General features: G+C 45.2%; 1 protein-coding gene and 5 non-coding genes across 12 annotated transcripts in view; all 6 read left to right on the top strand.

The window, feature by feature from the left end:
* The window catches only part of LOC147845236 (uncharacterized), a 934,973-nt gene that overhangs the window by 239,453 nt on the left and 682,268 nt on the right, over positions 1 to 13,252 (top strand). The window lies entirely within an intron of this gene.
* Positions 6,324 to 6,405, top strand: trnal-aag (transfer RNA leucine (anticodon AAG)). Its single transcript has one exon. It is a non-coding gene; the product is annotated as a tRNA-Leu (tRNA).
* trnal-uag (transfer RNA leucine (anticodon UAG)) lies at positions 6,895 to 6,976 on the top strand. The gene has a single exon. It is a non-coding gene; the product is annotated as a tRNA-Leu (tRNA).
* trnas-gcu (transfer RNA serine (anticodon GCU)) lies at positions 8,385 to 8,466 on the top strand. The gene has a single exon. It is a non-coding gene; the product is annotated as a tRNA-Ser (tRNA).
* trnas-gcu (transfer RNA serine (anticodon GCU)) lies at positions 11,768 to 11,849 on the top strand. The gene has a single exon. It is a non-coding gene; the product is annotated as a tRNA-Ser (tRNA).
* On the top strand, positions 13,031 to 13,112 carry trnas-gcu (transfer RNA serine (anticodon GCU)). Its single transcript has one exon. It is a non-coding gene; the product is annotated as a tRNA-Ser (tRNA).

Below are 13,252 nucleotides of genomic sequence, written 5' to 3'. Positions count from 1 at the left end.
ACCCAGGCCCAAACCCACTAAGCCATTCCCGAAGAGAGACCACCTTTCCTGGCTTACCTGTCGGGACGTCCAGCGTCTGGAGGTGCGTGCCCGAAGCCAACTGTCTCTGACCTGCCGTCGTGATTTCGACGAAGGCAAAGAAAAAGGGACTTTGTTTATTTTTGGCTTTTGCGGTTGAACAAACCAGGGGCTAAGGGCAGACTAGCAGCCCCCAGAGCCAAGCCCGGGCAAGGCTGGTGTGCGCTATGACCCTGGTGCAGGCGGGGATCCAGGGTCCAGAGGCATCAAACACTGCCCCAGGTAGGAGTGCCCGAGCCTGGGCAAGGCAGGTCCACACTATGACCCTGGTGCAGGCGGGGATCCAGGGTCCAGAGGCATTAAACGCTCCCCCAGGTAGGAGAGCCCGGGCGAGGCAGGTGTGCGATATGACCCTGGTGCAGGCGGGGATTCAGGGTCCAGAGGCATTAAACGCTGCCCCAGGTAGGAGTGCCCGAGCCCAGGCAAGGCAGGTGTGCGCTATGACCCTGGTGCAGGCAGGGATCCAGGGTCCAGAGGCATCAAACGCTGCCCCAGGTAGAAGTGCCCAAGCCTGGGCAAGGCAGGTGCGCGCTATGTAGGGTTGGGTACCAAAACTCGGTGCCATAGTATCTTTAGAACCGGTATGCACCGGATCAAATCAGCATATGAATTTCTGTGCATAACTTTGGTGCTGCAACAAAACCGTAAAGCAGTTTGCGCACCGGAAGCGCCACTCGGCAGCGCACAGCGCCATGCATTTTATAATCAACAATCAACACAAGTCAACGGCTCAAAAACACACGCAATATAGCCCACAGTCAGCGCAAACTTCTCAACTGGGTCTCTAATCCTTACCAGCACATGTAAGCTCTGTTAGAGTCATTTTGTCATTCCCAGTTCATAATAATCCAAAAGGCGAATCTAATCATGGCAGTTTGTTCATGATTCAGGTTGCTAAAACAATTTTGCTCCTGTGTTTTGCCGGGCTTCTCTTTTTTTCAGCGTTTCACTCTCGCTTCACTCTCGCGCTTGTCCTTTTTTTTCTGAATGGATCAGATGACGGGGACACTTCAATAATCACACACACATTCGTTATATCAAATATAGACCCAAAAAGAAAGCGAATACCGCTCACACTTTTAGACGGGCTCGTAAAACAACAACAGGACACGGCAGATTTTTCTTCTTGGCTGTGTGTCTGTTCGTGGAGACGACGATAAGGTTTGTTTGAGGCCGGGTCATCCCATTATTATATGCATATAGTATTTTCATGTAATGTCTCGACTTTGTATTTAAAAAAAAACATGGCAGTTCCTTTGTTTATGTTCTGTGTAGCTCCACAAGCTCATGACGTATCTCTGTAACCAATTAGCGTTCAGCTGCACATGTAGCTCCACCTTTTGGTACCATTTCGAAAAGGTATCGAAAAAGTGGTACGGTACGGTTTGGTTCGGTACGCTTTTTGACACCCATAAACGTATAAAAAAAAAAAAAACAGCCATAAAAGCGTACCAAACCGTACCGTACCACTCAGTGGAAACAGGCCAGTAGTGTCCTCACTGCTGTTCTGCTTTCGTAAAATTGGGCAGAAAAGGGCCCATGGCATGGAGCCCTGCAGGTTAGCGTGGATGAAGTGTCTAAGCTGCTGGATTTAAGCTCTAATCACTTTGGGGGCGTGGGTTCGAATTCCAGCACTGCCAGTTGTGGTTTTAAACACGGTCAAACTGCTTGAGTGTGTGCGCATTCTCAGTGAACGCTGGAAATGAGAGAGTACATTTAAGTTGGCAACTAGTCAGTATAATTTGTTCTTTAAAACTCACGGCAGACTTGATGGTGTGACAGCAACACATTCCCCAGCTCGAATCTGCTCAGGAGCAAGTGTCTTTTCCCACGATTAGATTGCAGCATCTTAACAAAGTCTGCACTGGAAGTCTCTCTCTGCCACTGCTCCTTTTAGCAAGAGCACTCTATTGAACTACGGTGTAAAGATAGTGAACTAGACAGTAAAGATTCCCAATTAGAGTAGTAATACTCTATAACTGGATTTGAATATAATAACAACAACAATGTTGGGTCTGCTGTGATGGAATCAGTAACTTTCACTCTTTTGTGAAATAACAGTTACCTTGTAATCAGGTGCTTAAATGCATCGCAGCTGGCTGCCATTTGGAGTAGACTTCAAATGCCTTAAGGGGTGCTCAAATAGAGACAGAACTGTGGTTGACAGGAAGGTGGGAGTGCTTCCTAAGCTGGTATTAAGGAGATCTCTTTCTTTGTGGAGGAGCTCCAGCAAGGCATGGCCAAATTGAACTGATTTCCCAGCGCTGTTGTGCTACTTGAAACAAGTTGGTATGAAAACTGCTCAGGGACAGCAGCTTGGCAAGGTAGCGTGGCCGAGCCGTCTAAGACGCTGGATTAAGGCTCCAGTCTCTTCGGGGGCGTGGGTTTGAATCCCACCGCTGCCAGGCAGTGCTTTTAGGATGCTTGAGAATGACCTCTCTGCTTGAGCAAACAGCAAAGTGATACTGCACGCTTCCGCTCACATCCAAACATAGACTCCTTGGCCAAAGTTGAAGGGCTTCACTAGGAAGCTCTGCGTCCTCTCTGCTGTTCTGCTTCCATAAATTGAGGAGAAAAGGGACCACTGCATGGATCTATCTAGGGTAGCCTGGCCGAGGGATCTAAGGTGCTGGATTTAGGCTCCAGTCTCTTCGGGGGCGTGGGTTTGAATCCCACCGCTGCCAAATGTGGTTTTAAACACGGCCAAACTGCTTGAGTGTGTGCATGTTTTCAGTGAACGCTAGAAATAAGAAAGTACATTTAAGTTGGCAACTAGTCAGTATAATGTGTTCTTTGAAACTCACGGCAGACTTGTTGGTGTGACAGCAACACATTCCCCAGCTCGAATCTGCTCAGGAGCAAGTGTCTTTCCCACGATTAGATTGCAGCATCTTAACAAAGTCTGCACTGGAAGTCTCTCTCTGCCATTGCTCCTTTTCGCAAGAGCACCCTATTGAAACAGGAACAGTAAAGATTCACAATTAGAGTAGTAATACTCTATAACTGGATTTGAATATAATAACAACAACAATGTGGGGTCTGCTGTGATGGAATCAGTAACTTTCACTCTTTTGTGAAATAACAGTTACCTTGTAATCAGGTGCTTAAATGCATCGCAGCTAGCTGCCGTTTGGAGTAGACTTCAATTGCCTTGAGGTGTGCTCAAATAGAGACAGAACTGTGGTTGACAGGAAGGTGGGAGTGCTTCCTAAGCTGGTATTAAGGAGATCTCTTTCTTTGTGGAGGAGCTCCAGCAAGGCATGGCTAAATTGAACTGATTTCCCAGCGCTGTGGCGCTACTTGAAACAAGTTGGTGTGAAAACTGCTCAGGGAAAGCAGCTTGGCAAGGTAGTGTGGCCTAGCGGTTTAAGGTAGGCTTGGGCGGTATTACGGTATTATGGTATACCGCGGGGTCTAAAAATAGCAACAGTGTGAGTTTCAATACCGTTATACCGTCATAAAATATTAAATATCCTTTATTTAATGCCTACAAAAACGTATGTGCGATTGTCATCACGGGACAGTGTGGAGGAGAGGGAGAGGGAGGGGGAGAGAGGGAGAGGGAGGGGGGGAGAGGGAGTGGGAGAGAGGGACAGGGAGAAGTGACGTGACGAGTGGCGCTCCAAAGTGTCCTGCAGTTTGGCAGTTTCGACTGAACAGAAGGAAGACGTGGTTAATATGAACGAGAGGTCTGCATTAGAGCTGAAAATCTTTGCCCGAACCCGGCGAGACCCGAAAAAATCCAAATCCCTGCATTAAAATCCATCCCTGCAAAGGTGAAGCAAATGATGACGAAGTAGTAAAAAAAGCTAATTTTGACGGCGGTCAAGCCAGTCACTAGTTCAGAAGGAGCGGTTATTCCAGCCGCAGGTATTTCGCGGTCGCTCATACACCGCGTATTACGGTAGAGCCCTAAACCGCAAGCTGACAGGTAAAATGACGAGGCCACTCGCTACCCTGAAACTGCTGTCATGGAAAATTAAATGGATGTTCCTGACTGGTAGAAGATGAACAAACAATCCTACCCAAAACTTGCAAAATAAGCCGGATCAGAACTCTGCATCTCAACCTGTAGCCGCAGGAAAGGATGTTCAGCTGCTGGACGCACATGAGCGCAAGACTGCGCTAAAGCCTGTGGATTTAATAATGTTCCTCCACAAACACACGTAGACTAATCTTGGTGAGTACAGGGTTTAAAATTATAAATGAATATTAATTAAACTATATAATCATAATTTAGACAGTATACAGGCTAATAGTGGCATTATTCTTTTAATATTCAGCTTCACCGCCGCCCTAATGCCAGATTGTGAAGAGAAATGGAGAAACAATTCTTGCACAGCCTTTAACTAAATTTCGTTATTGCCAAAATACCCGTCATCATTTAGAGTTTATTTTAATTTGATTTGTTAAGCAAGATTTCTTTTCTTAATTGTGTTAGCCAATTTAAAGGCAAAGTGTTAGAGTGCTGAGATGTTACGATGTTTCAGAGGACTTATTTTATTTGTTCCAACTTCCAAGTGGCCTATAGTCTACGTTTGTTACGAATAAATGATGTTAAAACATATAAATGACTCATTCTTGAAAAAAATGCATTAGAGCTGTGCGCATGAGCACATTTGAATAATGTCAGGCTGTAAACGGGTTAGGGCTTAATAAAGCTGTGAATCAAAATGTACCTGTCGGACTCGGGACCTATCGGGTATAATTTTTAAGGCCCGATTACAGCTCTCTGCATTCCCGCTGCTGTTTCGCGGGAGCCGGCCAGATTTCTTACGGTGTGGGAGTAAATTTCTGAATAAATCGCGGGAGAGATGTGTGTGTGTGTGTGTAAGAGAGAGAGGGGTGTTGTGCGTCGCTTGGCTCTTTCTCTCTCTCTCTCTCTCTCTCTCTCCTCTCTGACTGCGAGCCAAAATTTATCAAAATTTTATCAAAATCAAAATTTGGATACCGCCCAAGCCTAGTCTAAGGTGCTGGATTTAGGCTCCAGTCTCTTTGGTGGCGTGGGTTTGAATCCCACTGCTGCCATGCAGTCCTTTTAGGATGCTTGAGAATGACCTCTCTGCTTGAGCAAACAGACTTGCAAAGTGATACTGCATGCTTCTGCTCACATCCAAATGTAGACTCCTTGGCCAAAAACGAAGGGCTTCACTATGAAGCTCGCCGTCCTCTCTGCTTCCGTAAAATTGGGCAGAAAAGGGACCACTGCATGGAGTCATCTGGGATAGAGTAGCCAAGGGATCTAAGGCGCTGGATTTAGGCTCCAGTCTCTTCGGGGGCGTGGGTTCGAATCCCACCGCTGCCAGGCAGTGCTTTTAGGATGCTTGAGAATGACCTCTCTGCTTGAGCAAACAGACTTGCAAAGTGATACTGCATGCTTCCGCTCACATCCAAATGTAGACTCCTTGGCCAAAGTTGAAGGGCTTCACTAGGATTCTCTGCGTCCTTTCTGCTTCTGTAAAATTGGGCAGAAAAGGGACTACTGAACAAATCCATCTTGGGTAGCGTGGCTGAGGGGTCTAAGGCGCTGGATTAAGGCTCCAGTCTCTTCGGGGGCGTGAGTTCGAATCCCACTGCTGCCAGATGTGGTTTTAAACTCAGCCAAACTGCTTGAGTGTGTACATGTTCTCAGTGACCGCTGGAAATGACAGAGTACATTTAAGTTGGCAACTAGTCAGTATAATGTGTTCTTTGAGACTCACGGCAGACTTCTTGGTGTGACAGCAACACATCCCCAAGCTCGAATCTGCTCAGGAGCAAGTGTCTTTCCCACGATTAGATTGCAGCATCTTAACAAAGTCTGCACTGGAAGTCTCTCTCTGCCACTGCTCCTTTTAGCAAGAGCACTCTATTGAAACAGGAACAGTAAAGATTCACAATTAGAGTAGTAATACTCTATAGCTGGATTTGAATATAATAACAACAACAATGTGGGGTCTGCTGTGATGGAATCAGTAACTTTCACTCTTTTGTGAAATAACAGTTACCTTGTAATCAGGTGCTTAAATGCATCGCAGCTGGCTGCCATTTGGAGTAGACTTCAAATGCCTTGAGGTGTGCTCAAATAGAGACAGAACTGTGGTTGACAGGAAGGTGGGAGTGCTTCCTAAGCTGGTATTAAGGAGATCTCTTTCTTTGAGGAGGAGCTCCAGCAAGGCATGGCCAAATTGAACTGATTTCCCAGCGCTGTTGCGCTACTTGAAACAAGTTGGTATGAAAACTGCTCAGGGAAAGCAACTTGGCAAGGTAGCGTGGCCGAGCGGTCTAAGGCGCTGGATTAAGCTTCCAGTCTCTTCGGTGGCGTGGGTTCGAATCCCACCGCTGCCAGGCAGTCCTTTTTAGGATGCTTGAGAATGACCTCTCTGCTTAAGCAAATAGACTTGCAAAGTGATACTGCATGCTTCCGCTCACATCCAAACGTAGACTCCTTGGCCAAAGTTGAAGGGCTTCACTAGGAAGCTCTGCGTCCTCTCTGCTGTTCTGCTTCCGTAAAATTGAGGAGAAAAGGGACCACTGAATGGAGTCATCTGAGATAGCGTAGCCAAGGGATCTAAGGCGCTGGATTTAGTCTCCAGTTTCTTCGGGGGCGTGGGTTCGAATCCCACCGCTGCCAGGCAGTGCTTTTAGGATGCTTGAGAATGACCTCTCTGCTTGAGCAAACAGACTTGCAAAGTGATACTGCACGCTTCCGCTAGCATCCAAATGTAGACTCCTTGGCCAAAGTTGAAGGGCTTCACTAGGAAGCTCTGCGTCCTCTCTGCTCTTCTGCTTCTGTAAAATTGGGCAGAAAATGAACCACTGCACAAATCCATCTAGGGTAGTGTGGCAGAGGGGTCTAAGGCGCTGGATTTAGGCTCCAGTCTCTTCGGGGGCGTGGGTTCGATTCCCACCGCTGCCAGATGTGGTTTTAAACACGGCCAAACTGCTTGAGTTCAGCTCGTTTTCAGTGGACGCTAGAAATGAGAGAGTACATTTAAGTTGGCATCTAGTCAGTATAATGTGTTCTTTGAGACTCACGGCAGACTTCTTGGTGTGACAGCAACACATCCCCAAGCTCAAATCTGCTCAGGAGCAAGTGTCTTTCCCACGATTAGATTGCAGCATCTTAACAAAGTCTGCACTGGAAGTCTCTCTCTGCCACTGCTCCTTTTAGCAAGAGCACCCTATTGAAACAGGAACAATAAAGATTCACAATTAGAGTAGTAATAGTTTTGAAGGATGTTGTTGCAAAATTTAACGTCATCTTTACCGAAAATAGCAGCAAATACATACAGAAATGTCATATTCCAGCCCCCATCATGAAAAGGAGTACATACATGACGAGGTGGAAGAGTCCATCGAATCCCATCCTTGTCGTTCAAATGCTCTGGCGTTTGAAAGAGGCCGGTGCTTCCGTGGAAGGTGTTTTACTCGCACGCTCTTATCGTTTTGAAGGATGTTGTCGTTCATACGGCAAAACTGAAATTCATCTGACCGAAAATAGCAACAGGAAAGTGAGTACGTACATGGCGGGGTGGCCGAGTCCATCGAATCCCATTTTTGTTGTTTATTTGCTCTGTCGTTCATACGGCAAAACTGAAAGTCATCTTACCGAAAATAGTTGCAGAAACATACATTTACAAATATGTGCCACAGTCCGGCCTCCACCAGAGAAGAAGGAAAATACATGACGAGGTGGCCGAGTGGTTAAGGCGATGCACTGCTAATCCATTGTGCTCTGCACGCGTGGGTTCGATTCTTATCCTCGTCGCTCATATGTTCTGGCATTCGAGAGATCATGGTGTTTCTGTAGAATTTCTTTTACTCTCACTCTTTTAGCGTTTTGAAGGATGTTGTTGCAAAATTTTATGTCAACTTTATCGAAAATAGCTGCAAATACAAACATATATGCCATAGTCCAGCCCCCATCATGAAAGTGAGTACATACATGACGAGGTGAAAGGGTCCATCGAATCCCATCCTTGTCGTTCAAATGCTCTGGCGTTTGAAAGAGGCCGGTGCTTCCGTGGAAGGTGTTTTACTTGCACGCTCTTATCGTTTTGAAGGATGTTGTTGCAAAATTTAACCTCATCCTTACCGAAAATAGCAGCAAATACATACAGAAATGTCATATTCCAGCCCCAATCATGAAAGTGAGTACATACATAATGAGGTGGAAGAGTCCATCGAATCCCATTTTTGTCGTTCATTTGATCTGTCGTTCATATGTCAAAACTAAAAGTCATCTGACCGAAAATAGTTGCAGAAACATACATATACAAATATGTCCCACAGTCCGGCCTCCACCGAGAAGAAGGAAAGTATGTGACGAGGTGGCCGAGTGGTTAATGCGATGGACTGCTAATCCATTGTGCTCTGCACGCGTGGGTTCGAGTCCCATCCTTGTCGCTCATCTGTTCTGGCATTCGAGAGCATGGTGTTTCTGTAGAAGTTCTTTTACTCTCACTCTTTTAGCGTTTTGAAGGATGTTGTTGCAAAATTTTATGTCAACTTTATCGAAAATAGCTGCAAATACAAACATATATGCCATAGTCCAGCCCCCATCATGAAAGTGAGTACATACATGACGAGGTGGAAGAGTCCATCGAATCCCATCCTTGTCGTTCAAATGCTCTGGCGTTTGAAAGAGGCCAGTGCTTCCGTGGAAGGTGTTTTACTCGCACGCTCTAATCGTTTTGAAGGATGTTGTTGCAAAATTTAACGTCATCTTTACCGAAAATAGCAGCAAATACATACAGAAATGCCATAGTTCAGCCCCCATCATGAAAGTGAGTACATACATGGCGGGGTGGCCGAGTCCATCGAATCCCATTTTTGTCGTTCATACGGCAAAACTGAAAGTCATCTTACAGAAAATAGTTGCAGGAACATACATTTACAATTATGTGCCACAGTCCGGCCTCCACCAGAGAAGAAAAAAAGTACGTGACGAGGTTCCCGAGTGGTTAAGGCGATAGACTGCTAATCCATTGTGCTCTGCACGCGTGGGTTTGAATCCCATCCTCGTCGCTCATATGTTCTGGCATTCGAGAGATCATGGTGTTTCTGTAGAAGGACTTTTACTCTCACTCTTTTAGCTTTTTGAAGGATGTTGTTGCAAAATTTTAAGTCATCTTTATTGAAAATAGCTGCAAACACAAACATATCTGCCATAGTCCAGCCCCCATCATGAAAAGGAGTACATACATGACGAGGTGGAAGAGTCCATCGAATCCCATCCTTGTCGTTCAAATGCTCTGGCGTTTGAAAGAGGCCGGTGCTTCCGTGCAAGGTGTTTTACTCGCACGCTTTAATCGTTTTGAAGGATGTTGTTGCAAAATTTAACGTCATCTTTACCGAAAATAGCAGCAAATACATACAGAAATGCCGTAGTCCAGCCTCCAACAGGAAAGTGAGTACATACATGGCGGGGTGGCCGAGTCCATCGAATCCTATTTTTGTCGTTCATTTGCTCTGTCGTTCATACGGCAAAACTGAAATTCATCTGACCAAAAATAGCTGCAGAAACATACATTTACAAATATGTGCCACAGTCCGGCCTCCACCAGAAAAGAAGGAAAGTATGTGACGAGGTGGCCGAGTGGTTAAGGCGATGGACTGCTAATCCATTGTGCTCTGCATGCGTGGATTAGAATCCCATCCTCGTCGCTCATATATTCTGGCATTTGAGAGATCATGGTGTTTCTGTAGAAGTACTCTCACTCTTTTAGCATTTTGAAGGATGTTGTTGCTAAATTTTATGTCAACTTAATCGAAAATAGCTGAAAATACAAACATATGCCATAGTCCAGCCCCCATCATGAAAGTGAGTACGTACATGACAAGGTGGAAGGGTCTATCGAATCCCATCCTTGTCGTTCGAATGCTCTGGCGTTTGAAAGCGGCTGGTGCTTCCGTGGAAGGTGTTTTACTTGCACGCTCTTATCGTTTTGAAGGATGTTGTTGCAAAATTTAACGTCGTCTTTACCGAAAATAGCAGCCAATATATACAGAAATGCCGTAGTCCAGCCCCCAACAGGAAAGTGAGTACATACATGACGGGGTGGCCGAGTCCATCGAATCCCATTTTTGTCGTTCATTGGCTCTGTCGTTCATAAGGCAAAACTGAAAGTCATCTTACCGAAAATAGTTGCAGAAACATACATTTACAAATATGTGCCACAGTCCGGCCTCCACCAGAGAAGAAGGAAAGTATGTGACGAGGTGGCCGAGTGGTTAAGGCGATGGACTGCTAATCCATTGTGCTCTGCACGCGTGGGCTCGAATCCCATCCTTGTTGCTCATATGTTCTGGCATTCGAGAGATCATGGTGTTTCTGTAGGAGTTCTTTTACTCTCACTCTTTAAGCGTTTTGAAGAATGTTGTTGCAAAATTTTATGTCAACTTTATCGAAAATAGCTGCAAATACAAACATATGCCATAATCCAGCCCCCATCATGAAAGTGAGTACAAACATGACGAGGTGGAAGGGTCCATCGAATCCCATCCTTGTCGTTCAAATGCTCTGGCGTTTGAAAGAGGCCGGTGCTTCCGTGGAAGGTGTTTTACTCGCACGCTCTTATCGTTTTGAAGGATGTTGTTGCAAAATTTAACGTCATCCTTACCGAAAATAGCAGCAAATACATACAGAAATGTCATAGTCCAGCCCCCATCATGAAAGTGAGTACATACATGACGAGGTGGAAGAGTCCATTGAATCCCATCCTTGTTGTCCAAATGCTCTGGCGTTTGAAAAAGGCCGGTGCTTCCGTGGAAGGTGTTTTACTCGCACGCTCTTATCGTTTTGAAGGATGTTGTTGCAAAATTTAACGTCATCTTTACCGAAAATAGCAGCAAATACATACAGAAATGCCGTAGTCCAGCCCCCAACAGGAAAGTGAGTACATACATGGCGGGGTGGCCGAGTCCATCGAATCCCATTTTTGTCGTTTATTTGCTCTGTCGTTCATACGGCAAAACTGAAAGTCATCTTACCGAAAATTGTTGCAGAAACATACATTTACAAATATGTGCCACAGTCCGGCCTCCACCAGAGAAGAAGGAAAATACATGACGAGGTGGCCGAGTGGGTAAGGCGATGGACTGCTAATCCATTGTGCTCTGCACCCGTGGGTTCGAATCCCGTCCTCGTCGCTCATATGTTCTGGCATTCGAGAGATCATGGTGTTTCTGTAGAATTTCTTTTACTCTCACTCTTTTAGCGTTTTGAAGGATGTTGTTGCAAAATTTTATGTCAACTTTATCGAAAATAGCTGCAAATACAAACATATATGCCATAGTCCAGCCCCCATCATGAAAGTGAGTACATACATGACGAGGTGGAAGGGTCCATCGAATCCCATCCTTGTCGTTCAAATGCTCTGGCGTTTGAAAGAGGCCAGTGCTTCCGTGGAAGGTGTTTTACTTGCACGCTCTTATCGTTTTGAAGGATGTTGTTGCAAAATTTAACGTCATCCTTACCGAAAATAGCAGCAAATACATACAGAAATGTCATATTCCAGCCCCCATCATGAAAGTGAGTACATACATAATGAGGTGGAAGAGTCCATCGAATCCCATTTTTGTCGTTCATTTGATCTGTCGTTCATATGTCAAAACTGAAAGTCATCTGACCGAAAATAGTTGCAGAAACATAAATATACAAATATGTCCCACAGTATGGCCTCCACCGAAAAGAAGGAAAGTATGTGACGAGGTGGCCGAGTGGTTAAGGCGATGGACTGCTAATCCATTGTGCTCTGCACGCGTGGGTTCAAGTCCCATCCTCGTCGCTCATATGTTCTGGCATTCGAGAGATCATGTTGTTTCTGTAGAAGTTCTTTTACTCTCACTCTTTTAGCGTTTTGAAGGATGTTGTTGCAAAATTTTATGTCAACTTTATCGAAAATAGCTGCAAATACAAACATATATGCCATAGTCCAGCCCCCATCATGAAAGTGAGTACATACATGACGAGGTGGAAGAGTCCATCGAATCCCATCCTTGTCGTTCAAATGCTCTGGCGTTTGAAAGAGGCCAGTGCTTCCGTGGAAGGTGTTTTACTTGCACGCTCTAATCGTTTTTGAAGGATGTTGTTGCAAAATTTAACGTCATCTTTACCGAAAATAGCAGCAAATACATACAGAAATGCCATAGTTCAGCCCCCATCATGAAAGTGAGTACATACATGGCGGGGTGGCCGAGTCCATCGAATCCCATTTTTGTCGTTCATACGGCAAAACTGAAAGTCATCTTACAGAAAATAGTTGCAGAAACATACATTTACAATTATGTGCCACAGTCCGGCCTCCACCAGAGAAGAAGGAAAGTATGTGATGAGGTGGCCGAGTGGTTAAGGCGATCGACTGCTAATCCATTGTGCTCTGCATGCGTGGGTTTGAATCCCATCCTCGTCGCTCATATGTTCTGGCATTCGAGAGATCATGGTGTTTCAGTAGAAGAACTTTTACTCTCACTCTTTTAGCTTTTTGAAGGATGTTGTTCCAAAATTTTAAGTCATCTTTATCGAAAATAGCTGCAAACACAAACATATATGCCATAGTCCAGCCCCCATCATGAAAGTGAGTACATACATGACGAGGTGGAAGAGTCCATCGAATCCCATCCTTGTCGTTCAAATGCTCTGGCATTTGAAAGAGGCCGGTGCTTCCGTGGAAGGTGTTTTACTCGCACGCTCTAATCGTTTTGAAGGATGTTGTTGCAAAATTTAACGTCATCTTTACCGAAAATAGCAGCAAATACATACAGAAATGCCATAGTTCAGCCCCCAACAGGAAAGTGAGTACATACATGGCGGGGTGGCTGAGTCCATCGAATCCCATTTTTGTCGTTTATTTGCTCTGTCGTTCATACGGCAAAACTGAAAGTCATCTTACCGAAAATAGTTGCAGAAACATACATTTACAAATATGTGCCACAGTCCGGCCTCCACCAGAGAAGAAGGAAAATTCAAGACGAGGTGGCCGAGTGGTTAAGGCGATGGACTGCTAATCCATTGTGCTCTGCACGCGTGGGTTCGAATCCCATCCTCATCGCTCATGTGTTCTGGCATTCGAGAGATAATGGTGTTTCTGTAGAATTTCTTTTACTCTCACTCTTTTAGCGTTTTGAAGGATGTTGTTGCAAAATTTTATGTCAACTTTATCGAAAATAGCTGCAAATACAAACATATATG

Source organism: Danio rerio, chromosome 4, assembly GCF_052040795.2.
Source record: "Danio rerio strain M-AB ecotype USA chromosome 4, GRCz13ab, whole genome shotgun sequence".
NCBI classification, from domain to species: domain Eukaryota; kingdom Metazoa; phylum Chordata; class Actinopteri; order Cypriniformes; family Danionidae; genus Danio; species Danio rerio.
The sequence above is the reverse complement of the archived record's forward strand: the minus strand, read 5'-3'. Positions and strand labels throughout refer to the sequence as shown.